The sequence below is a fragment of the Ailuropoda melanoleuca genome, chromosome 1, assembly GCF_002007445.2.
Source record: "Ailuropoda melanoleuca isolate Jingjing chromosome 1, ASM200744v2, whole genome shotgun sequence".
In the NCBI taxonomy this organism is placed as follows: Eukaryota; Metazoa; Chordata; class Mammalia; order Carnivora; family Ursidae; genus Ailuropoda; species Ailuropoda melanoleuca.
The window spans coordinates 75,260,782-75,287,360 of NC_048218.1; the positions used below are offsets into that span (position 1 = coordinate 75,260,782).

At 37.9% G+C, this 26,579-nt stretch overlaps 1 long non-coding RNA gene across 1 annotated transcript; it reads left to right on the plus strand.

The window, feature by feature from the left end:
- The first annotated feature begins 443 nt into the window (after positions 1 to 443).
- On the plus strand, positions 444 to 17,983 carry LOC109488939. The gene is made up of 4 exons (XR_002141831.1): positions 444 to 639; positions 15,147 to 15,306; positions 15,404 to 15,473; positions 17,882 to 17,983. It is a non-coding gene; the product is annotated as an uncharacterized LOC109488939 (long non-coding RNA).
- Positions 17,984 to 26,579: the final 8,596 nt, after the last annotated feature.

The following is a 26,579-nucleotide window of genomic DNA, read 5'->3' on the forward strand; positions in this document are numbered from 1 at the left end:
AAAGTCACTTCTGTTTGCTAAATACTGGCAATGGCCAGGGAAATTAATAACAGTCACCAAATCTAGGGTACTGTCTCCTGTCTTTGGCGACAAACTGCAATGTGTCAAGGCATGGTGTTCAGAAGGGGAATGGTGGCTGTAATGTTGTAATTTATAATAAGAGATACACGTTTGGTCTTCATCCAGTTTCTGGTGCAGAGTTTCTAAAACCCTTGGTATTTTCTAAGTGTTGAGAGCAACAAAGATGTCTTTTGTTATGTTAATGAGGTGAATATGGAACACATCAGAGGACAGAGGCTTGTTGCCAGGCAGCCAAACAGGTGATTAGAGTGTTAGAACTTCCAGTCTCATGCTCTGACCTTCAGGGATGGGTGAGTGGGTAGGGGAGGGACTGTAGGGTGGGGTCAAACACCGAAGGCCAGTGATTTCGTCATCATACTTAAGTAATGAAACCTCCATAGAAACCCAGAAAGATGGTTCAGAGAGCTTCTGGGTTCGTTAGCACATGGAGATGGGGGTAGAGTGGCAAGCTTGGAGAGAGCATGGAAGCTCCATTCTCCTTCCCACATACCTTGCCCTATGCATCTCTTCAATTTGTCTGTTCCTGGTTTATATCCTGTTATAATAACCAATAATCTAGTAAGTGAAACATTTCTCTGAGTTCTGTTAGCTGCTCTAGCAAATTAATGAAACCCAAGGAGAGGGTCATGGAAACCTCTGACTTCTAGCCAGATGGTCAGAAGTTCAGGTAATAGCCTGGACTTGAGACTGGTATCTGAAGTGCAAGGAGGGAGTGCTGGAGTGGGGAGAAGGTAGCCTGCAACCCTTACCCTGTGGGATCCCTGGTAGATAGGTATCAGAATTGAGTTGAATTCTTGGATACCTTCTGGTGTCCAAGAATTGTTCAGTGTGTTGTGGAAAGACCATCCCCCCAACATATGTTGGAATTGAGTCCAGGAACTAAAAGAATCACCAAGAGAGACATTTTAAGTAGGATTTTGCTTGGAACAAAAGATTTTGGGTAATGAAAGTAGATAGAATAGCACATAAGTTCCCACTCTATAAAACAGCCTAAGGAAGGTATATCAGTCAAGGTTCTCCAGAGAGCCAGAACCAAGAGGATATACATATACATATATATATGTATATGTATATATATATATCTTATTTATACATGTTTGTATATGTATTTGTATATACAAAATATAAATTAATATATATATGCTGTAAAAACTACAATATAATTTTTGCCTTAACAGTTAATAGTCCTCTAATAAATTTAAAGATAAATGTTTATATAGTAAAAATATATAAAGACTTTGTGAAATATTTTCCTAGATATTTACTTTCCTGATGTTTTTCATTCCCTCCTGAAGATCCAAGTTTCCATCTAACATAAGAGTCTTTACTACTGAAGAATTTATTCTTTTATCATTTCTTATACAGCCAAAATAATGATAATGTATTGTAGGTTTTATAGCACATTCTTTTATTCTCCTCAAAGAAGGCATGAAAATATTGAGAAAATCAAGAACAGATGACCAAGATAATAGACTTACGCACAGCTGTATCAATAATTATATTAGCTATAAAGGAATAAACTCTTCAATTAAAAGGCAGAGATTGTCAAATTGAATTTAAAATGTAATATACCTTTTTTCTGTTTACAACATTATAAAGTTTAACTTTATCCCAAATGTAAATATATATAAAGATCCTTGGAAAGCCAAGACAATTTGAAATAAGAAATGTGAGAGATATACCCTATCTTTTTTTCTAGCTTATTTAAAGCTACAAAGAACAATGTGTTAGTGTTGGTTAATTTAGCCAATTCTGAGCAAAAACTACGTAAGAAGAAGTCTTATGTTAGAGTGGGGATTAGGCACCTTTTCTTTGCTGATGAAAGGGACAAGATTCATGAGGAAAGTCATATGAGCCAACCCTCCCCTTGCCCCCTTTTCTATTGATCATTTAAATGATATAGTGGCAATCATCTTGCAACCATAAGATGATAAGCATGAGGAGGAAAAGCCAACATACTTAGGATAATGCAGCAGAAAGATGTCTGAGCTTAATTTTCTTGATTACATTAATGATCTGCAAAACCAATGCTAGCAACTGCTTAACTCCACATTTCTTATGTGAAAAAAAAACCTCAATTATGTAATCACTGTTATCAAGAATTCTTTTGATTGCCATCATACCTATTTCTAACCATCCTAATATCTAAAAAGAGACGTGCAAATTAAACAACAGTAACTTTCAATTCCCCTGGCACCATATTGACAACATTCACAAGTTGGATCATTCCAAAGAGTAAGGCAGAGAAGGCAAAGGGATTCTCATGCTGAGCAAGTGGTTTGCAAACTGGCACAGCCATTTTGGAGAACAATTTAACATCAATTTAATAAAGAAGTTTGGAGTCATGTATATCCAGCAACACACAAATTAATCTTTAATTCACTAGAGAAACACTCTCATATTAATCTGAGGAGATATGCAGAAGGATGTTTATTGTAAATAATTGGAAACTTATAAATCCACCGATCAAAGAAATATTTAATTAAATTGTGCTATAATCTTGCAGTATGATAGTATTCAACAGTTAAAATGAATCAACTAGATTTGTATGTATCAGAATATATAAATCTTGGAAACATAATTTGAGCTACAGAAATGTAACATGCAGAAGGATTCATGCGGAAAGATACCATTCATGCAAATTTTTAAATTACACAATCATTTTATATTGCTTATGAACACACAGATTGCACTGAATTGCTAGTTGTTCTTCCAAATTCTTTCTCCCTTCTTCATAGCGAAAAGAATTTTAGCTGAATATAGCTACCAACCAGACACTACATTTTTCTACTTTTCCTATTTAGGATTCCAAAGAGCTTTTATTTATGTTGGAATATCCAATGATATTTATCAAATTCAAATTTAAAATTGAGGCATTAAAATATAATTTCATTATAAAAAGATAATATATGTTTATATTAATATATTCCTTCACAAAAAATAACTTTAAAAATGAATTTGGGGGCTTCTGGGTGGCTCAGTAATTAAGTGTCTGCCTTTGGCTCAGGGCGTGATCCCGGTGTCCTGGGATCGAGCCCCACATCAGGCTTCTCCTCTGGGAGCCTGCTGCTTCCTCTCCCACTCCCCCTGCTTGTGTTCCCTCTCTTGCTGGCTGTCTCTCTCTGTCAAAAAAATAAAAATAAAATCTTAAAAAAAATAAAATAAAATAAAAATGAATTTAGTGAGAAAGCGGCACTCCTACGTTTTTGAAAATCTTTTTTTTTTTTAAAGATTTTATTTATTTATTTATTTGACAGAGAGAGACAGCCAGAGAGAGAGGGAACACAAGCAGGGGGAGTGGGAGAGGAAGAAGCAGGCTCCCAGAGGAGAAGCCTGATGCGGGGCTCGATCCCAGGATGCCGGGATCATGCCCTGAGCCAAAGGCAGACGCTTAATGACTGAGCCACCCAGGCGCCCCTGAAAATCTTTTTAATGTATGACTTGATTCAAGAAGAATCTCATCTGCTTCTGCATTCTCTATACTAATACTGTTTTTGTAGCTGTACAGGAAGAAAATTTGGCCTCACACAGATATGTAGTTGGAAAGAGGAGGAGATTACAGACACCTTGAAAAAATCCCAGTGACCCCAGGAGCCCTCAGATTGCACTTTCAAAACTGCAGCCTTAGAGATGGCAGAACAACTAAGTCTCAGGGTTCAAAGCATACTGCCTACCCTATCCCTTCCACCACCCTATAAACTGCTTTGAGGGAGAGATATGCTCCAACCTCCTCTGAGCCACTGTGTTTGGGGACTCCTGATTAGAGTGGCTTAGTCAATGCCTTATGTAATAAACAGATACATAAGCAAAGTAGAAATGTGATCTGGAAATATACACCCACCACAAACCGTAATTAAGAAAGGGTACACAAGGACCTTAAGTGTATACGTAATATTTTCTTCATTCTAAAAATATATTTGAGAAAAATATGGCAAAGAATTGAACTTTGTTAAATATGCATAGTGGGCACTTGGTAATTATTATGTTATTTTCTGCATATTCAAACATTTTTATGAAAGGAATTGAATGTTTTTTGGGGATCCCAGCATAAGACACCTGACTGTATTTACACCTGAGCCATTATGCTCTCAAAGGAGGGAGGTGAAGGTCTTCATGAGGTCTCAAAGAAAGGAGGTGAATTTTTCTTTATAAACATAAGTTCATTGAGCCTTACTAAATAATTCTAATTACATAGATTTTGAGAGAAATAAAGACAATGAAAATGAAATATGTATGCATAAATGAATGCACTGGAAGTCTTTTACACACTATTATATTTACTTGAATTTTCTTGAAGTAAAGCATATTCCCCAGGGTCGACGTATTAGCATATACTTTCATGTATTACTGATATATTTATGTATCAGTTTTAATCTTAAGAGTTCAAGGTAATTTACAATTAGTAGCAATCATTTATGTCTTACAGACATTTAAAATTTGGAATTTGTGTTAAAATCCATGGTTTTCTATAACATTAACAATAATCTTGTTAATTAGATAGGGCAAGGGTTATTAACATGATATAGCGGGGAAGCGGCACCCTGGGGGGTAAAGTGATAAATGCCCAAGGCCACAGAGCAAGGTATTTTCTCCATGTAGAGATCAAACACATTTTTTGTATTGACCTTAATTCTCAAACTTCTTCATGTGTAATTTCCCAACATATTTTCCCTCACTTTCCATTAGCCAGAACAGGGTTGCTTGCCACTCCAAACCAATTACTGGCAAAAGGGAGAGAGAGACCCTAGCAAAAATGTTAGCTCTAAACTAATCGAGGTCCATTTTCTGGGATTATTGAAGGTTGAGAGCCACCTTTCCCGAGCACACTGTTACCTCAAACCAAAACGAAACAAATTCTCTAAACAATAAAGAAATAGAAACGGCCTTTAGGGGAACACCTCGCAGTGTCTTCCACAACAATCCAATGTATTTTTACTTTATTTAAACTCATCTTTTGTGCTAAGTGACCCATAAAGTAGAAAAAAGATCCATAATGGAAATGCTGCCCTATTTATATGTTAATAGAGGATATCCACCCTTCCCTGAGACTCCTTGAATTTTGTTCAACATTCTTTTTTTTTTTTTTTAAAGATTTTATTTATTTATTCGACAGAGACAGAGACAGCCAGCTAGAGAGGGAACACAAGCAGGGGAAGTGGGAGAGGAAGAAGCAGGCTCACAGCAGAACAGCCTGGGGCTCCATCCCAGAATGCTGGGGCCATGCCCTGAGCCAAAGGCAGACGCTTAACCGCTGTGCCACCCAGGCGCCCCTTGTTCAACATTCTTTAGCTCCTTTGAACACAGACCAGTTTGTGTTATATACATACTAGCATGGCTAGACTTTTGCATAAAAATGGGAGACTCACATTCACTTAGCTCAGTTAAATTTCATCCACTGATTGTGAATTCTTTGAGAGCAGGGGTTTAAGCTCTTTTCTTTTCATTTTATTCCTGGAGCCTCAGTTAATGCTTTGCACATAATATGTGCTCAACATACCTTCTAAACTGTTAAATCTTGTTATTTCCTACCCTTTCTCATCACCTCCTTTTTGTCTCCACTGAAACTCTTCCTTCTACATAGAAAGTTTTATTCCTCCATAGAGTGTCAGAGTAATAACCAATACTGATCTAGTACTGATTTTGTACCACTCTCCTAAGGATTTTATTTATACTATATGCATATCCCCCCAATTACATTAATCAGAGTAATCACCCAGAAAAGCCCCAGCCAGTCTGAATGTTATGAAGTCACTGCGTTCTGTGCATCCTTAAAGTTGAAATATGCAGTCACAGAGAGGGGAAAAACAAAACAAATAGCCTGCCAAAAAAATCCTACGTATATGTTACTGTCATAGTAAACAGAAGAGAGCCAAATGACATTGAGAAAGCTACCCTTCTCGCCTTAATCCATAAGCCCCGCAATGTCCCCCTTCACCCAGTGACTTGTGTCCAGAGAACTCAGTGGGTCAGGCAGTTAGCTCACAATAGACATAGGACACCCATGGCTGTGGGAAGTCCCCTGAAGTCACTGGAACATACACAAGAGTGTGTGTCTATGGATATAAATATAAAATGCTTCACTCACCTCGGCCCCCAAATCTGACCTCATTTGTCAGTGCTACCTTGCCTGGGTCTGGAGGGCAAGGAAAGAACATCTTGACCAGCTGATGCTCCAGGAGATGCGGGAGAGGCATGTGTGCTGGAGATGTGGAGAAAACTGGCCTGCTGAGCCTGCCTGCATCTTCACCTTTGCTGCCCTCAGAGTCTGGCTGGCAGGTGCCTCTTGCCCCAGGAAGCTCCCAACACTTCCTGTTGTTTTTTCCACTAGTGTAGTTTTCTCCTTGTAAAAAGAACAGGATCTCAATTGTTAAAATGCAAATTGGAGAAGAGAAAGAAATTCATCTTCTTTCCCACCTAGCATGGTCATTTTAGCACTTCAAAAAAAAAAAAAAACCCCTTACAGTCTTTTCCCTATGTTTTTAAAAATTGAACTGTATTTTGCCTCTAGCTTTTGTTCTGGACATAAAACAGCAATATGGAAAAATGTCTGTGTGCTATCTATAGGAATCATATAATATGTTTGAGTCAGGACAATTTTGAGAGTAAAAGGGAGCTAAAATTAATTATATAAATTTTTGAAATTTCTATGTGTTGACTGATAAATTAGTTCCAAGACATTGAGGTACCTTAAATAGTACTATTCAAAACATATTTTCAAAAATAAATTCACCTTAAAAAATTTAAGTAACATATACTATGTACATTGAAGTATTTAAAGTTACATTGAAATATTTTTTTTAAACTTCTTTATATTAATTACCTGAACTCAGCAACCTAACTGAATAATTATTGCTTGTTTAAGTTCACAAGCTACTAATGTTTTTAGTTGTACCTGTTTGAATACCATGAAATTGGTGTTTCTTAAAGAACATATTTTTTCAATATGATATTATTTTAATTTTTTCAGATGATTGACTAAAATATTTCTTCAAAGTTGCATTTAACTATTAATACATTTGAAATTGTTGACATTTTTAGTTGAATCTTCTCTATAGACAATTTTTTTTTTAGACAAACCACTCTTCATAGCATTTGAAATATTCCTTGAGCTCAGTGCAAAACTTGAAAAATGAGGGACATATTCTATTCCATTTCATATAAAAATGTGTTAATATTTCAGCCATGTATCTTCAAAAATATTATCTTTTCTCTCTATTTATAATACTTTTTGTCAAGGGGCGCCTGGGTGGCACAGTCATTAAGTGTCTGCCTTTGGCTCAGGGCTTGATCCCGGCGTTCTGGGATGGAGCCCCACATCAGGCTTCTCCCTCTGGGAGCCTGCTTCTTCCTCNTGCTTCTTCCTCTCCCACTCCCCCTGCTTGTGTTCCCTCTCTCGCTGGCTGTCTCTGTCAAATAAATAAATAAAATCTTAAAAAAAAAAAGAATACCTTTTGTCAACAAATAATTTTCCAAACCAAAACTCACTAAATCAGTCATCTCTTTTTTTTTATTTAGTTGAAAGTTTCACCAAAATTAGATACAATAAAATAAAGGTTCTTCTCAATTTCATTTTATTCTAAAACAGAATATAAATGTATTCAATGTAAATAAGAGCTTCATGAAAAACAAGAAATCTCTTTCCACAAGTTTACAGTTTAGAATCTGTTTTAGAACACAAAATTAGGGGCACCTGGGTGGCACAGCGGTTAAGCATCTGCCTTCAGCTCAGGGCGTGATCCCGGCGTCATGGGATCGAGCCCCACATCAGGCTCCTCTGCTATGAGCCTGCTTCTTTCTCTCCCACTCCCCCTGCTTGTGTTCCCTCTCTCGCTGGCTGTCTCCATCTCTGTCAAATAAATAAATAAAACCTTTAAAAAAAAACACACACACAAAATTAAATAATTACAGAGTTAAATTTTTTACACAGTTTTCACTTTCTTGGTTTGTTTCCTTCCTGTTTTGCTTTTATAGGGATAAGTCTCAACATCTTCCCCTTTGTAAACTTTATTTTCAGTAATGACATTACTCCAAAAGTTTCAAAGCTGAAGTTTTTTAATGCTTCACTCACTGTATACTTAGATGAGGAGTATTCAAACTGATTTTGAATGAAATGCAAACAAAATATATAGGCCTCATTTACAAAAAGTTCAATGTCATTGCAGGCCACTTAAGTTTACTTGCAAAATAGTTCTTAAAAATGCAAACATTCCAAAAATCAATGGGTAACAAGCGGTGCAAAGAAAAAAACACTCGGATTTTCATGCTACAGTGTTTTTTTAGATTCAATGTCAGGTTTCTCACAAAATTCTCTGTCTGAAGGGGGCACTTCAATTTAAACATTTCTTCATTATAAGACATGTAGGCTCTGTGGACGTTTTGGCACCACGTAAATAGTAGTGTAAAGGACACGGCTGTGTTACCCTTGGCACATCTGCCTTCCTGGGCCATCTCAACCTCACTGCATGCGCTATGGTAAAGGGGGCACCAAGCTGATGGCTGGAGGTCTTGAGTGCTTTAGTCTCCTGCATGCCATGTGTATGAAAGCAGGCCAGGATTCCAGCTGTCTTTGGGTCTCCCCAAGATTAGTTGGGCCTTTCTAAAGTAATCCCCCACATCCCTCTGCACATGGCAATACAGTTGGCTCCAGGATAGGGAAGAGAAGACTGGTATCTGCTCTTGGTCTCCCCTGTTCCTCTCACAGCCATTGGGGCTGACAGGGATGGGTTTCCCCTCTTCCTCTTCCTAGAGGACCAGTATCTTTCTTAAACAAAAATCTGCTGTTGAGTCTTCCAAGCCTCAATGCTAGCGTAGGGGATGAGGAATTCAGAAACCTTTCTCTGTCTTGGCAAGCCTGGCTTTACATCTCATTCTTTTCCTGTGGACATAACATTCCTATTTTGGTTGCCAGAAACCGAATATTAACTTCTACTCTTCATTGCTGTTTTACCCATCTTAATTATTTTTTCTGCTTCCCCACTCGGCATCCCCCTAAACAGGAAATGAATGTTTGGGCTGACTTGGATGGATGTCAGGCAAATGAAAATGCAAACGAGACAAGTTTCTCCATCTATCTCCCAAATTATCATCCCCTCTTGAAATATGTTACTGGAGAAATAATTAGTAGGTCAAAGTTACGTATGTATGAACAATGTCATCAGATAATATTGACAAGTTCAATTACAAAACAATTTCCTGTACATGAAAGCACTCGTTTCATTGTATCCTTGCAAGCAATACCATTTTGAAAATTTTTGCTAACTTAAAATCAAAGAATAATCTTTAGATTTCCTTAGTTTTATTCTAACCTCTAATTCTGCAGGCAAGTAAACTTGAACTCATAAGAGATGCAATTTAATACCTTGATCTAGGGATATAAAATGACAAGGTGCTGAGCAAAACCAGGACGAAGAGATTTTTGTTTCTGAGATCAACAGCTTTTGGATTTCACTTTCACTCGAAAGCAGGCTTGATTACCTGGGATACTAGTCTGACTACTTAGCAATGCAGTAATCTCTTAGATCTGCTTAGGTCCTTCAGGTCTCCAAAGTTGTTGTCATTTTACATATAGGATTTTACTTTTCTGTGAATGTTATGAGGTATTATTAATTCCATGTGATAGCCAAACTGAGACCCAAAGATCTTAAGTAATGTGCTCAATGTGGATGGAAAGAGCAGAGTGGTAGATAGAGAAGGTCAGTCTGAATCGGAATTCTGACTCAACCACTGAGTGGTTCTGTTATGTCAGAGAATTTGCTAATATCCCAAGCTGCTTCCTCACCTGCCAATCAAACTTAGCAAAGTTCACCTTGGTGTTGTAATAAGCAATAAATACCTCAATACGTACAAAAGACTTTTTGTTCCAAGCTTGAAAGGCAGCAGCCTGTTAATGAGTGATTATTCTCATTGAGGGACAGTGCAGTTGCTGGCTCTTTTTGCTCTTCCTTTGAAATAAATCTTTTTCAAATCAGAACAATGACTGACTGCAATACATCTTGTTAGGTCTGGGATCAGCAGAGATAAAGAAAGAGAAGATGAACCAAAAGGGATTTTTCCATTTGAATTTCTCTTACAAAATAATAGAATCATAAAAAGCAAGTACTGTAGGAACAATACATGTGAATCCTTCTCACTACCCACAGAAACATAGGTGTGGAAGGAAACGGGCTGGCCCAGAGTTCCACAGGGAGTAAACTGCAGTCAGTATTTCTTTCAGAGCCTTAGTCTCTGAAATCAGATCCAGGCTTTCAACACAATGTGCATTTTATCCTTTTCAGAGCGGGAAAGAAGAGCCATAGGTTTTACCAATGACAAACGACGAGGCCTGCCAAAATTCCAGCCAACCCTGCACACTCAGTGGGTATCCACAGAGTGCCAGTGCCTGTGCCAAGTGCTCTGGGGGACAGGGTTGAGTAAGGCATGGTCATTGCTCTCTCATCTGGTGGCGGAAGCAGGCACACACACCAGTAACTTGATTCCAAGGCAGAATGTGATAAGTGTTATCTTAGATCAGTGGAGGAGACAGGTCACACGACTGGAATAGCATGAAGTCAGGCCTGAGGCTGAGGCCATGCTGTTATTTAGGAACCCTATCAGGTTCATCTCAAGGCTTGGCAGTGGTCCCAAAACCCTGCAGCTTCTTGTCCTGGGTGTGCTGGGTCATAGGATGTTTGCCTGCCTCTCCTGGAGTCTACTGCAAAGACCCCTGGATCGGAGAGTGAATAAAGACAGGTAGAAAGAGAGGTTTGTTCCACTGTTTAAAATATGATCCTAGATTGCCTGGCCCAACAGAAAAATGTCTACTTCAGGGTGAGCTCTCTTCTCTCTTCCGAGCATGTGGGGAGGTGGCAAACATCAGAGCCTCCCTGTTTTCTATCCTTTCAGGAAGTGAACAAAACCAAAAATATGAAATTTGTTTACTTTTCTAGGGTAGCTCTTATCTCATTCAGCTTTGCCTTAGCTGTCTGCAGGTCTGTCTCACCAACAGGGACCAGAAGATTCTGGAGGACAGAGGCCCTCTGACTCACCTCAGCTCCCACAACAACCAGGGAAATCTTTATTGCGTTAAATACTCGGTCAAGTTCAGCTGACTTGAACTGACCCTTCTGCTATTCCTTTAACTCTTCCCCATTTCCCAACTTGCTGGCAACTTTTCCCAAATGACTTCAAACGCAGAGTTAAAAATGAAAGGGAATAAATGAGACCTTTCTGTACTGAATATTGCATTGTGTTAAATAGATTACAAAAAAGCAAGGGTGAGAGGAGGAATTAACTTGGATGAAAAAGGGAAAGAGGACTTGAGTGCAAGCCCGGAAGTCTGAGCTCTGCCCTGACTCTGTCTGCCCATAGGCACTCGGTTCCCCTCCCTGAGCCTCAGCCTCCACAGCTGACAGAAAACAGGGCCGAGTAGGTTGATTGCCAAGACTTCACTTATTTTAAGTGATCTATCATTTTAATTATGACTATTCTCTACACTATTTGCAACAACAGTAATAGTGGTCTGATCATATTAGACTTAAAAAGTGCTCGTAGATTCATTATTCTCTAATATCTGTTGAAGAGGGAGCGAGGTAAGCTGCGGAGTCCTCCGCTCCGTGCCCTCTCTGAAGCAGACTTGACCTCTAGAGCTTAGTCCGGCCTAGATCAGATTTCTGTGGTCACACTCTGATCCAAACCAATTGGTAGAGCTTTGGAATGGACTAGGCACTGATGTGAAAGCACCCAAGAAACCCACAAAGTTGTGCTTCTCCATGCGCTGGCCAGACCCACCAACCAGAGCTCCAGGAAGGCATCAGGCAGAAGACCCTCCTCTTTTCTTTTTCCTTTATTCGGTCTTCTCTGCCTGCTTCTTATGTACACTTAAGGCTTCAATCTCCACCTACCAATGATGATTACCAACCAGGGAAGGCTAACGTGAACTGGGGTTTCAGCTCCCAACCCACTTTTCTTTTTTTTTTTTTTTCTGGTTTCTCTTCAGATCGCATAAATCTTTCACCTTTTACCAACCCACTTTTCTAACTACTCAACATTGGTATCATGTCCTTGAAGTTCGATGTCATTCATTCTGCCTTCACCGACTTCCGTCATAGCAGCCCCTGTTCCTGACCTCCGTGGCTCCTCCAGCATCTGCCTGCTGAACTTGGCTCAAAATTTCTAGTTCAGCTCTGATTTCTTTAATGTTCTATTGGTGCTCAGTGGCGGAGTCCAGCAGATTTTCCCCTGGCAGTCTCTACCCCTGTCATACTTAGGCCTCATCATTGCTTACTTAGACAAATTCTTAGCTTTTATTTTATTTCTTTAATTTTTGACAAAGTCCTAACTTTTATTTATTTTTATTTTTTTTTAAAGATTTTATTTATTTATTTGACAGAGATAGAGACAGCCAGCAAGAGAGGGAACACAAGCAGGGGGAGTGGGAGAGGAAGAAGCAGGCTCATAGCAGAGGAGCCTGATGTGGGGTTCGATCCCATAACACTGGGATCACGCCCTGAGCCGAAGGCAGACGCTTAACCGCTGTGCCACCCAGGCGCCCCGACAAAGTCCTAACTTTTAAAACTCTTCTGCCTAGTCTATTAGGCCAGCACACACTCATTTCTAAACATGCCACACCCCTAGTCAGAAACACTTAGAGGACCTCGACTGCCCACCACACAGTCCATTTTTTTTAACACTAGCAGTTCAAGGCCTTCAGTCATCTGGTGCAATCAGCTGTTGTAGATGTACGTCCTGCCACTCAATGACTTGTGCAGTCTTTTCCATGCACACCCTCCCATGCCCATACTTTCATAATATTGTGAAGTTGTTCAGAATGTCTTGCCCTCTTTCTTCCCACCATTCTCATTACCACATAATTCCATATTTCCACCTTCTCCAAGGTGCAGCTTGAATGGCCCCTCCTCTACTACAACTTTCTCAGGCCAGATGTAGGCTCTCCATCTTCTGAACCTGTCTTTTTGTCTTTTTCTTTGTAAGACAAGGCACTAATCTTATTTTGCCTCATTATTTGGTCATTTGTGTAGGAACACACTTCCAAATTGTTGTTGTTTTTACTCCAGGCTGCATGTCAGTGTGTGTTGCTGCGGAATTGGACACAGCAAAGAGCTCAGTACAGTTTAGATTGAATGGGGTTACAGTGAAGAATCAAAAAGATAAGGAACAAGACAGAGAGGAAAAGAATCAAGAGCCATCAGGGTCTTTTATTTGAGACTTAAACCATGATTGCAGCTTGAAAGACACATTATAACATGGGTACCCTTCCCTGACCTCCACAGAAATGATGTTTTTTATGATGATCACAAAATGCTAGAACTTATGGAGCTAGGAAAAGATGAAGTTTGGTGCAAGGGAGTAGCTTACTCCAAACCATGAATTTCAGTAAGCAGTTGAACTAGGATTGGAACCATTTATGCTGTAATCTAGGCTGTATTATATCTACTATTATTCTTCTAGCTAGCTTTTACCAAACTTAACTGCACCAGAACGCAGAAGGCCAGAGTGTCTATATTTAAGTAATATTGATCTCAGAACAATGTGTGACTGACTGGATCTCCAACACTCACCCCAGGGTCTCCCATTACCATAGGGAAATCATATGACACTTAACTATATGTGCGTCCCCCTGGGCAGGAATTGGAAGATTCTGGTAGACAGAGCCCCTCTGACTCCCCTGTTTATCTCATAGCACCTAGAAAGTGCTTTGCCTTATTAAATATCCAATCAGCTATCAATTGAATTGCTCTAATCTTCTGCTATTCCACAGTTCTTTTCTATGCCCCAGCTTTTATTATAGTTGCTAAAGGGTCTCTGACCTGAACTTGCGAGGTAAAATTCCCCTTGCAAAATAATTAATTTGCTCCATGCATTCCCAATAGTCATTCAACCCCCTAGCACAAGAATCTGGCTCCTCTACCCTGAAACTCTGGCTTTGGGACATGAAATGAGCACACTGTGCCTATCTAGCCAGCCCTTACCGAGGGACAGTGTGTGCCCTCGGCCAGCTCCTGGCCCGTTACCTCAGCAGCTGCACCTGAGCCAGGGGGCAGACGCATGGCCACCTGGTCCTTACCCTCTGGTTCCACCTGACAGGAAGATGGTTTAAGCTTTCTCTTGCACAATGCACTGGAGGCGGAGGAGGAAGACAGACAAAAAGAACGGGTCAGGCAGATTTCATCAGCCGGCAGCCGGCATCAATATTTCTCGGAGAAAAGATGTTTGGCAGCTTACACACAGCGTGCCCAGGCAGATTCCATGTAACAGGACATATGAGCAGTGGCCTCCTTTCCTCTTTTCACCTCTCTTTCTCCTGGCCCCAGGCAAGGATGTTTTCTTTTTGGAGGGTAAATTGCATGTTAACAGAGTCTATGGATTTAATTTCAATAACGTGGACTTTTGTCCAATACCAAGTTCTCAACACTGGATCTTTAGAAATAAGTATGCAATGCATTCCCCCTCCCTTTATTTTTTTTTAAGATTTATTTATTTATTGAAGAGAGAGAGAGAGTGCAAGCACAGAGTGGAAGGGGAGAGAAAGAGAGAGAATTCCAAGCAGACTCTCCACTGAATGTAGAGGCTAGCTTGGGGCTTGATCTCGAGACCCTGAGATCATGACCTGAGCTGAAATCAAGAGTTGGAAGCTCAACCAACTCAGCTACTCAGATGCTCCTTCCCCCTCCCTTTAAAAAAAGTGTGTGCATGCGTGTGTGTGTGCACGTGTGTGTGTGTGTGTTTGGACACAAAAGTAATATGCTCATTGTAGAAATTTTGGAAATTGCATTACATATATATGTGTATATATATATTAATATACCTATATTCAATGTATCAATTGATATAAGGGATTTATAAATTTTTATCTAAACATAATAGTACAAATTCTTGCTCACGCTAGTGAATTTTCTTTCACGGCATGATTACTTGGTCACATAATGCCACATCATAAAGCTATAACAAACTGTATTTAGTTCTACATTATTGGATGTCAGGATCTATTTCCTGGTTTCTCTATACAACACAGTGATAAATATCTTGGACGATATCTTTTTCTGTTGTGTGTATTCATATTTTCTTAGACGGAGTTCTCTTTCTGCTTTGTGAGATAAGACACCAAGTTTGGATTCTCAAATTTAGCCCACAGATGACAATTGGACCATGGAAAGTTGGGGCAGCTTGGGGAGAAGTAAAGAACTGGAACTGCAACCACCCATCCTCGGAGCTCATTAGAATCCACAGGTTACTGATGCCAAAATTTCCACGTATTAAAAAACCAACCCCAAGATTCTCTCGGACTTTAAATGATCTGTAGTTGCATTCCTCCCTTTAATTACAGTCCTAAAGCACAGAGACTTGCGTGGATCAGTGCATGAAGCATGTCAAGTTCAGCCAACATCATTCAACAGGTGAAAGTAACTAAAATAATTTCATTCTTTACTTTTATCCATAGGTGTATTGAAAAGAGGTCTGAATAACCAATACACAGCAACACTTCACAAAATTTTAGCCACTTTCCTTAATCTTGCAGCTACTCTAATACCATTCTTTTAGGCTCTTCAGTATGTAGATCAACTTAATCCCCTTCCTAGCAGGAAAAATCTTTCCTCATTGGAAGAGAGAAAACTAGGAAGGGGAGTACAGGATTCTATTTGGTGGACCAGCGTGAAGAGCTGAGTGTTAGTAATATTTGTCCCATCACATACCACTCCTCAAGTATTTACTGAAGCTGGACAAGCCAGAAACTGTGCTAGTTCCTAGAAAGAATATGAATTGAAGAAGAAAATCTCTATTATTAAGAAGTAGAACTAGTTGAGGAGGCTGGCAAATAGTAAACTATCTGGTTTGGTCTTCCATTACAGAAAGACAAAGATTATTAGTTACTGGTGACTTGTCTCTGTTGATTTAAATTGGGAAAGGGACAAGCCCAGATTTTCATTGTCATGAACAGCAATTTATTTAATAAACATGGGCAACAAAAGTCCTATGGAGGCTGCAAAGACATTTAACATGTAAGTGAAACTCCAGGAATCTACAATCTAGTTAGATTAATGATAGACTATACATGAAATGGTGAATAAGCAGTTATTCAAGGAATTATGTAAGTAACAAGTGTCAACATATTTTAAAATAGAAAGATAATGTTTCAGGGTTTCAGAAAGGAAAATGGGAGAAAACTGGACTTTCAAGGTTTTATCTTTCCTTGTAGGTTAAGTAAAGTTGCTAAGGGTTATAGAATTAGAGGTGCAATAATAATTGTGAGGTAACACCACTTAAAAAAAATGAACTTGGACTCTACTTGATCTTATTTCACAAATGTTTGGTGAGTATCAACAATGAGTGAGAAAATATGTCAAATTCTAGTGATATGAAATTCATAGTGATTCTAGTGATCACAATTCTAGTGATATGGAAGTTCAAGCAACCGTGGGGGAAAACAACACTTATTGTATTCTGTTTAGAGTTTACCACCTTATTCACAACATAGCACTTCAAGCTCAACAAAAAGTTGGTAGGTTTGATATTACTCTCTAGCTTACCCATAAAAACAGAACAAACCACACCAACATAAAAACAAAACTGAGTCAGGGTTTTTTACTTGCTCTAGATCACGCAGGGCTCCAAACTATTTTATTTATTCTATACTGCTGTTATCTGCTAGAGAATATTTCATACAAATGATATAAACTTTAGGTCTTTGATCATCCATGATTAGTTGTTCAGCTTAGTAATTCCACTGATCATTTTCATATTTTATTTCTTAGATATTTGTCTTTTCCTTATTTTAGAAATTCATTATTCCAACAATTAAGTAACAGAGATCATAGCATCTGGGAATAAATTGTCAGCTTTCCATGACATTTACTAAGAGCCAAGGAGTTGGCTTAGCTCATTAGTCAGCTCTGCATAATTTTCCATGTATTTCATTAAATTTTGTACCGGAACATTCATTTTAATTTATTTGTTCATGATTTTATAACTTTAAGTAAGTTTTAATATTCTATTATGTTATTAAAGGACATTAAAATAATATATAAAAATAAAATGTATATTATTAAAATATATAAAATAAAATGTATATTATTAAAATATTATAAAATATAAATTTACATAATATATTTTAATATATGAAGACTATATTATTATGTTATTAGATACTGTATACTGATATTAATAAGTATTAATAATGTATAATATGTTGATGTAATATCTTATAATGTGTACCAAGTAATTTTTAAAACTACATTTTTATTAATATCTGATAGAAATTAGATGACGATAAATATACTTTTCATGTGCATACTAATAAGTGAACAAGAAACATCTCTGATATGCAAAGATTTGGCAACTGGCATAAAATTTAAGGACAGACAATGGCAGTTTTAGGAAACGCTTCAGAGAAACACCATTGTCTACTAGGTATTCAGGCACTTTTGCACACCTTGTTGCATTTAATTCTCAAAACAAGACTCTAAGTTTGAAGCACTAATCCCTATTTAACAAAAGAGGAAATGCTCTCAGAAATATTTATAAGCTCAGCTAAGATCATATATCTGGCAAGTCGGAGAACCAGGACGTGTCCAAATGAATTACTTTTATCCCGGGACTGGGAAGTAAAGGAGTCATCCATGACGTTATTTTCTTATAGTGCTTGAGCTGGTCACCATGGCCAATCTACTGCTACGAATGAAGTGTTGGCGAATCCTGCTGTCCTCTGCTTATTTGCTGATAGAGCTCAGTTTGGGGGCTACATTATGGAAAAAAACAGTTTTAACTCCATTGCTAGTGTAACAAACTTCTTTTTTCTTCCTTACAGATTTGCTTTAACTCTGCAACTGATTTCAACTGTTCTTATGCAAATGTGTAGTCTCATCATCTGGACCACCAGCAATCCTCTGCTCTCACTCTCACCATTTCCACCCCCATAACGTACTTGTTTCAAAAACAATTGTCCTAACAGAAGGTACTTCTGAGAATTCCATCTCAAATAATACCATCGATGGATAAAATGGCATCTTTCTTCTGGTGAACATAAAAGATTCTTGCAAACGTTATTAATAACAATACAATCTCACTCAGTACTTAGGACATAAACTAGAGGACATGATATCTACCATTTATTGAATATATTCTACATATTTTAGGCAATTCTCTTTAAATCTTCACAGTTGGGTATTAGCACACAGACCAAGGACACTAAGCCAAAGCTGAGAAGGAATTCACCCAAAGTCATACAACTAACTAGTTAGTGGTAGACCCAGATGCAATATCTGATCTTAATGTTAAGAGAACCACTTACTATTTATAAGAACTTAATGTAAGACTGTTGCTTAATTTTTCTCAACTTCAAGTTCCTCATCTTTAAATGAGGGATTTTAAGAGATGTCCTGCCTATTCCACTGGCTGTTTGAGGAGATCAAAGGAGCTAATGGATGCAAGTGAGAATATTTAGCTAAAAGCATAAAGCATCATAGAAATACAAGGTTTTATCAGCCTGTCTAATGCATCTCTCTCATAACTGAGTAGGAGTTTTATTTTTCTTTGATGTAGCCACCAACCTTTCAAAGCAGCATTGGGGTTACAGTTTAGTTTCAAGCTCAATGTAAAGATAAACAGCAATACAAAGTTAGTTTTTGGTGTGTCTCACAAACCTATCCCATCCCACTCACAGGAGATAATCTTGGATGAGGTGGTTATATTATTCCAGACTAAGGTCACCCAGTGTCTACCACATCTTAATTTAACTATGTACAGTTGACATCATTCTCATATGAGATGGTGTTCTAAAGAAACACTTCTTATATCATTTGAAAATGGTAAGGTGTTTAGATTATTAGAAAGTGCACTATAAGAGTCAAAACCTAGATTTGATACATGGCTTTGCTACTAACTAGTTGTATGCACTCAGGCTTCTCCTCTTCCTCAGCCTCATTTTTTCTCATCTACAAACTGAGCAGATTGGACTGGATAATTCATGCATTTTGGTATTTAACCACCATTTGTTGGAATTTACCAAATGCCAAGTCCTGTGCTTAGAGACAGGTGAGACTATGATCCCTGCTTCAAGGGCTCCAACATCTGGTGAGGGAGACAGACTTAAACCAATAATGATAATTCAATGTGATATCTCTAATGACTCTTCTAGTTATGAGTCAAATGAATATGTCCCCCTTTTTCTCATACATACATCCTCATACAGGACCAAAGTAATTGCAGAAAAGTTTAAGCAGAAACAGACTCCACAGGGCTATTAATTAAAGAAGGGTTATCACAGAAGATATAAGAACGATATTTACTCATTGGATTTCATTTATGATCCCTTTGTCCATATTATGAGAGGTTTGTAAAAGCCTTGATGAACTTGAACAAACCTTAGTGAAAAAATGTTTCCACTTAGTTTCATAATTCTTGGGTCATTTCTGAAGCCAACTGAATTCTCAGGCAGAGGTCTGCCCTGGGATGTCTTCTGTCATCACAGCAACCCAGGGAATAACTTCCCTTGATGACTGTGTTCCTTGTAGTCAGGAAGAAATTTTGAGGATTCTCTAAGAACAATCACATCAGAGACTAGCAAGTCCCAGGATTCAGACTGAGTCTTTAAGCAGAGTACTGACTCTGCTACTTACTAAATATATGTCTGATCTAAAAAAAACCCTGACCCTATGCAAGTCACTTAATCTCTCTGGGCAGCAAGGTTTTTGTTTTGTTTTTGTTTTTCAGTTGAGAAATGGTAACTACTTTTGTCTACCACCTAGGGGGATTTGGAATTTCAAAATTCTTGTAGTCTTTAAAGAGGTTCACACATGTTAGATTGGAGCGTATATCTGGGGAGGTAAAATGGGAAAGAGCAGTAAGTGTTGGGAATGGGAAATTTCAGTAGATAACATAGCCTACAGCAGTTCAGAGTTACAGGGGCCGCTGAGATAACTCAGTCCCATACCCTCACTCTACAGATGAAGAAAAAAGCCTATTAGAGAAAGGTCTGATTAAGACTTGTAATATATCGTACTCACATATTGATACAAGTATAGCTACATATTCTAGCCAAGTACTAAGAATTAGAAGTAACAACTAGTCATACAAATATTTTGACAGTTCAGGAATGTTTAGGACAGTGACTGTTTCAATGATTTCTATTTTGTTTTATGTTTTGTTATTTCTACAGTGAGTATTTACACACACTACTAATTTACTGGTTAATTCCTTTCCAGATTTAGTTTTATGCTTTAAAAGTATTCTCTCTCAGGACAAACTATCTCTCAAGGCAATGAGGTATAGCGTTATTTTTTTTAAATCTAAATCTGTAAATACATATTTTAAATATTATTTTTAAATCTAAACCTGTAAATACATATTTTAGAAATATCCAGTCTTCTGAATTCCAATGATTGTAGATTTCCTCCAGCTTCCATTAAGCTTTTACCCTTGCAAGATTAGTATCTTGACACTGTCTAGGGAAACTGCCTGCCTCTAAACCAAATCAAGCATTTCCAAATTGCTGTCATTTGCTTTACTTATTCATAGACAATTTCAAGATAGATTTCTTGAGAATTCAAGAGTTTGGTGGAAAAAATCATCCAGGAGTCTCCCACATTTCTGTTCTTCTGAGCAGGGGCACTAACTAGCCTTTATTCCAGAATATACTTTCAAGGATGTTCATGGAGTTAACAGCCTTGGAAGACAGTGATAGTGTTTCTTTTTCAACAAAGGGAAGGCATGCCATATAGGCCAAGATACAACATTCAGATTCCCTAAACTCAGAGACCCTCTGCTGTAATGTACCCACCATGTGGGCAGGAGTCACCTGGCCCTTTTTCTACTGCACTTTATAGGAGCTGGGCCTCAGAGAACCCATGCAAAAATGCTGACATGAGAGGCTGTTCTCCCACTCTGAGTAAGAAACTGTCCTTTCTCTCTGATGAATAATCTCGTGTCTCATATCAACGCCCATAAACTGCGGCAGGCTAATTTGCTCGCTTGCAAGTAAATCTCAGGCTTTCTGCAGTTCCCAATAGTGGTTGCAGTGACTTATTCACCAACATGCCTTCCATCAAACAGAACCAGTTCAATCCCATTCTTATTTGATAAAGATTGGTTTACAATACACTTATTGTGGTGCCAAACTTGCCAAAGTAATGTGAGAGGAAGTATGGGAGAAGGCTTCCTAGATCTTTTTAAATCAACCAGGAAGGGAAAGCCAAATGTGATGCTTGTAAGTATTTTAGCCACCTTGCTTCAACCCGGAGGGATCGGGCAGGACGGGGAGGGGGGAGTATATGTGTAACAAAAACCACACCCCTTAAAATCACAGAAACAAAACTACAGAGAAAAGGAACCAGTCCTGACTCCAGGAGCTGCAGCCACCCAACTGCTACTGTATTGGAGAATGTATGTCCTTATTGTTTATGGCAATTTGTTTCAGGTTCTTCTGTTTCCTTTTATCCAAATGCAACCTACTGATACAGTAGCCTCTGAACAATGCCTCCTACTGATATCTCACTGCACATTCCTTCTTTGACCTACTAAAATGATACTTCACCACCACTACAGTGACACAGATCACCAATTATCTTGTTTTAATTCTTGTTATGATATACACACAGAAAAGAGCATAAAACATGTAAGTAAAATTTAAAACTTAAAAATAGGGGCGCCTGGGTGGCACAGCAGTTAAGCGTCTGCCTTCGGCTCAGGGCGTGATCCCGGCGTTGTGGGATCGAGCCCCACGTCAGGCTCCTCTGCTATGAGCCTGCTTCTTCCTCTCCCTCTCCCCCTGCTTGTGTTCCCTCTCTCGCTGGCTGTCTCTATCTCTGTCGAATAAACAAATAAAATCTTAAAAAAAAATATTTTTTAAATAAAGCTTAAAAATAAAGCAAGCCCAAATCACAACCCATGTTAAGTAAATAAAATATTCAGAGCATCCCACACAGAGGCCCTTCCAAAATCACAATCCCTCCCGGTCCTTCTAGAGATAACCACCTTTCAGAATTTTGTCATAAACACTTTCCTGCCTTTCTTATAACTTTACCCACCAAGCATGTCTCTCTAATCAACATAGGTTAGCTTTGCCACTTCTGAACTTTCTATAAATGGAATCATGTTTTATGTATTTTCATCTAGCTTCTTTGCCAATTTCTATATGACATCCATCATATTTTTGTGCAAAGCTTTTATTGTTTCATTTGCATTGCTGCCTGTTCTTCCATTGCATTAATATGCATCATTTATTTATCCATACTACTTTGGTAGGCACTTGGATTGTTTTCCATTTGGGACAAAGAATAAAATCCTTACATCAACATTCTTATAAAGATATCTGAATACTTATTTCCCAGATATTTTTTTAAGGTAATACACTTAGGAATGGAGTTTTGGATCACAGGCTATGCATATTTTCAATTTTATTATAAATGCCAAGGTTTTTTTTCCCCCAAAAAATAGCACATCGATTTATACTCCCGCTGAAAGTATATGAGATTACCCATTGCAGTACATTCTCTGCAGCACTTGATATTGTCAGACTCTTTAATTGTTGCTGAACAATTGAGAAAGTAATCTCACTATGTTTTTAATTTGCATTTTTCTATTTACTAATTAAGATGAATATCTTTTCACATATTTACGAGCCATGTGGCTGTTTTGTTGTGATTTGCCTGTTCAAATATTTTGCCCATTTCTGTATTGAGTTGTCTGCTTTTTAAAATTTATTTGTAGGAACTCTTTATATATGCTGGGTACTGGAAACTGAATCTGTGGTGCAAATATTCTCTTACATAATATGTGGCTTCCTTTTATTTTTGTTATGGTATTTGGTTTAAATTTTAATACAGTCAGATACACTCAAAACCTTTCCTTTGTGGTTACTACTACTTTGGAGGCAATTTCTTTTAAATAGAGATAATTTTTGTATTACATGGGGAATGCAAACATTTATTCTATTGCTCAATATAGTTTTCAGTTTGGTATAAGTTGCTTCAGTTTACAAAGTGTTGCTGGGGTCTCTGGGTACCAGCCTTCGAGTGGTCGGTCCACAAGAGACCTGTTTGGTAGTCCTTCCTTCCACTTCACAAGCAAAGCAGAGTGGTCCTCTGACTTGCCACAGTCATGGTTAGGATGGAGCTGTAATGGGATCCTGGTCTTACAGTTTCTTGTCTGGTTTCTGACTCCCAGAGGTCCCCTGAGTTGCAGTGCCAGCTACATTATCTCTCTAACAAAGAACAGGTATGGTACGTTAGAGCAGGGCCTGAGGGTAGATGGATTCCATGAGAAAAATTTAAAAGCTCTAACACATTCTAGTGGAAATCAGAAAGCTGACCACAGTAAAGAGTCTAGGAACCAGTCCCCAATTTCTTTATGCCAGTCTAGACCTGGGTGACTGAACTGCCATCTCTTTAACTTGCTCAGTTCCATTAAGCCTTCATTACGTCTATTTCTGTCAACAAGTCCAGGGTTACACAGATGAGTAAGAGCCCTGCTCAGATGGACTGACTTCCTGGATACACTGCTAAGAATTCCTTTATGGTACAGAATTCCTTTATGGTACACATCTGGAATTCCTACCACATCCAGAGAAAACTAGTCACAGAATATTCGTCCTGAGCAGGGAATGCAATGACTCCAGATGTGCCTACACCAACTAGTGTCTGCAATTATTAAATCTCCCAGCCAGGTTCCATCCAAACTGGATAATCAGCTTCTTCTGTGTGTACTGGCTTAAGAAATCCCCCCTCAAACTGAGATCATGAAGACATTCTACATTGTGTTAGAAAAGCTTCAAAGTTTTGATTTCTACATTTAAGGTTTTAATTCACATGAAATTCATTTTGTAACATGTTTACGATAGAAGTCAGCCAACTCTCTCAGGACCATTCATTCCTCGCTTACCTCTGATACCATGTCTGTTACAAATCAAGTGTCCATTTATGTGGAGATCTGTTTCTAACACACTGCTCATTTAAAGGATGATGAGATCACCACTCATCATAAAATAGACAAAGCTGTTATTTATTGTTTTCTAGAATAGGGTAGAAGCCTGCTCGTCAAGACCAGTCTCTGAGAAGAATAGCTGATCTTCTTAAGGTTTTCAGAAGCACACATTTTGAGAAATGTAAATGATATTATCTGGAAATGTGGTTAATTCAGATAAAACTGTTATTCATTGATTGCCACTCAGAATTGGGTTTATTGAAATGAGTCTAGCATTGATTGGCTGACTTTCAGAAAAGAGGGGTGATACTGATTGGTTGGTTTGTAAAATTGTGTTCGCTATGATAAGTTACTGTTGATTATTTGAACAAGCTTAAAACTGACTCAGATGACAATTTGTTACCATGGCTATAGAGCAATCAATCTTTTCCTAGTTCCTTTGTGGGAATTCCTAACACGTCAGTTCGATTGGTCCACTTGTCTAACCAGGTACAAATATCACACTGTGCTAATTACTATAGCTTTCTGATGAGTCTTAATATCTGGTACAACAAGTTCTCCCACTTTATTCCTTGTTTTCCAAGAGTGTCTTAGGTATTCTTGTCTATTCAACCTCCATATAAATTTTAGAAATTGTTTTTTAAGCTATATATATGCAAACTTGTAATTTTGTCTGTATTCTATTAAAGCTCCAGATCAATTTTAGAGAATTGTCTCTCTATAATATTGAGTGTTTTAATCCAAGGATATGGTGTATTATTTCTTTTATTGAGATCTTCTTTCATATCTCTCAAAAATTTTTGGAATTTTCACCATAGAGATTTTATATGTCTTTTGCTATCTTTATTCTTCGGTCTATCATATTAGTTTATAGTATTATGAGTGGACATTTTCTAGTTATCTTTAAGGTATTTATTCCTAGCTTAATCATGTTGTGTTCAGATATCATGCTCTGTATGTATTTAATCCTTGAACAATTCTTAAAACTAGCTACCAAATTTCAGGTCAACTTTTATAAACAGCTTTATTTATATGTACTTAGAAAGAGTGAGTATTGAGCAGTTATTGGACACAATGTTCTATATGTACCTTGGGTCTAGTTTATAATAATATTGATTAACTATACTCTACCATTACTGAGTTTTGATCTGCTTGATCTACCAATTACTCAAAGAAATATGTTAAAATCTCCCACTGTGATTGTGTAATTTTTTATTTCTCTTGCAATTCTGTTGAATTTTTGCTTTACACATTTTGAAACTGTTATTAGCTGCAGATGAATAAAAAATTATAACTTCCTAATGAATTAAAAGGTTTATCATTATAAAGCGACCCCCATTGGCTCTAGTAATGGTTTTTGCCTTATACTTTGTCTGATATTAATATCATTCTCTTTCAGTTGGTAATTTTACAGTGTATCTTTTTCCATTCTTATAATCTATCTATATCTTTATGTTATGTGTATACTCTTTAAATAGTATTAGTTGTCTAATATGACATTTGCTTTTAATTACATAATTTCATCCATTTACCATTTAATATTTTTACTAATCCATTTCAATATGTTCCTTTTTCCTTTCTATTTGTACACTTCTGTATAATCTGTATATTCTTCTAAATACTTTGTCTCTCCTTTTTTACTTTCATTTGGAATTTTTAAAAATTCTCTTTTGCTATTTACTTGTCTGGGAGTAATGTATTATTTTTCTGGTTTTTTAGTGGTTATTTAAAAAATACCATATGATTAACATAGCGAAGTCTACATTTAATTAATACCCTTACCTTACCCTCTTCCCCAATAGTCTAAGCCCTTAACACTTTTCCTTCACTATACCCTTGACGTATATGCTACTGTATTAGTTCATTTTTATTGTCTTTTTATAACTTCACAATTTATCTTCCTAGACCTCACTCTTGTAATACCTCTAGACCCTGGCAAAGATGGGATGTCTGACCACAGGACATCATGTGATTATGCAGCCAGAGCCGCCCATCACGAATGAGGTTCCATCAGATTCACCAAATCATATTGTCTACTAGAGTCAATAATGATCTATCATCACATAGAGATTTTATACCTGTGACTAGACACAAGCAGTGCTAGAGGACATGAGTAAAGTACATGAGCAAGTATCTCAGAAGTCCATGCCATTCACCACTATTGCACTAATACTTCTCTCTCCACTCATACCCCTGGTTGCACAGGAGTATTTTATGACCATCTGATAGAAAAGAGAAAAAGCTGAGCTTAGGTCATGGATAGGTTGGCTCCATATGTGGAGGCAAGTTGAAAATAGCAGCTGCACTAAAGTTCCAATTAGGAGTAGTCCTGAAAGATAGCTGTAAGAAGTATTTTTAATGGACAGAGCTTGGGGCTCGTATACCTAATCATCAACTTTGTGTGGAAAGAAAGTGGTCTGAAGTAAGAACATATAGAGATTCATGGTCAGTGGAAAAATTCCGTCTGGTTGACCAGAGGCCTAGAAGGAGACAGTGGAAGATCAAGGAGGTCTAGAGAAGAAGCTTGTGGGTAGGCACAGGAGAAAGGGCTGGAAATGTAAAGAACTCTGTATTGTATGTTAATACCT